This window comes from Mauremys mutica, unplaced genomic scaffold (genome assembly GCF_020497125.1).
Source record: "Mauremys mutica isolate MM-2020 ecotype Southern unplaced genomic scaffold, ASM2049712v1 001188F_np12_obj, whole genome shotgun sequence".
Lineage (NCBI taxonomy): Eukaryota > Metazoa > Chordata > Testudines > Geoemydidae > Mauremys > Mauremys mutica.
Window position 1 is genome coordinate 25439 of NW_025423137.1, and position 1038 is coordinate 26476.

Below are 1038 nucleotides of genomic sequence, written 5' to 3' on the forward strand. Positions count from 1 at the left end.
TAAAGGGCATTCGGGGAGGCGGTGGGTGGGCCTCAAGCGACGGAAAGCCCTCCTCCAGCATGGGGTTGTGACAGCCTAGTCTCCGTAGCACAGACAGGGTGGCCACCAAGAGACAGGAACAGACAGCGAAAGCCAAAGCGGCCCCAGGGCAGGGGGCGAGGCTGCCTGTTGGACGAGGAGACCAGGTGGGACAGGCGTTTTGGACAGGCCGTCCTCCCGCCAAAGGAGGAAGAGCCTGAGAAGGAGGGCCGGGCAAGAAGGTACAAGCAGGCAAAGAAGCAGAGCAGGCAGCTCCCCTTAGAGCCAAAGAAGGCACCGGTCCAAGCCCCCCCAAAAGCATACTAGAGAGCAGACCAGCTGCAAAAGAGCAGGGAAAGCCAAGAGCACACAGAGCCTTATAAGACCCAAGTAAAGTTTAAGAGCTGAGCTTTGCTTACAAGGAGGAAAACAAAGGTTCCCAGAAGTACAGGGCCTGTGGAAAAGATCACTCCCAAAAACACAGAAGAAAAACCTGCTTTCCTTAGAGTCTGCTTTGCAGTGCATTAAGCCTAAGTAGTCCACATGTGGTTATCTGTTGTTCCAACCAATTACCAGGAAAGAGCGTGAACGCAGTCCCCCACTACTACAAATTATGTGGTTGAGTTTCCCGCATTTGGGGAAATCGCAGGGGTCAGCACACCCGCAGTGCAATGGATGAGCCTCACCCTGGGAAAACCACCTTCGTGATCATGGCATCTCCCCTGCCAAGTAAGTATAAATTTTTGCCGCCCGGCCGCAGCCCGCCCTCGCTCGCCCCTCACTTATAACACACGGGGCGGACCGACCGCCGGCCTCGCCCACACCGGCCCCCACTGCCGACAGCTGCCCCGACGCGTCCCCCGGAGCCTCTCCCTTCTCCACGCCGAGCTCCCGGTGCCAAAGTCGGGCCCTGCCTGGCAGCCTGCGTCCGCTCCCACAATGCTCTGCTCGCACACAGATCTGCATACCCGCTCCCGCGGCTCCGCCCCTCCGCTCGGGCCCTCCCCCTGCCCGCCCGGG

General features: G+C 59.5%; 1 non-coding gene across 1 annotated transcript; it reads right to left on the reverse strand.

Moving 5' to 3' along the window:
• Positions 1-591: 591 nt before the first annotated feature.
• On the reverse strand, positions 592-755 carry LOC123357905. Its single transcript, XR_006575617.1, has one exon. It is a non-coding gene; the product is annotated as a U1 spliceosomal RNA (small nuclear RNA).
• Positions 756-1038: the final 283 nt, after the last annotated feature.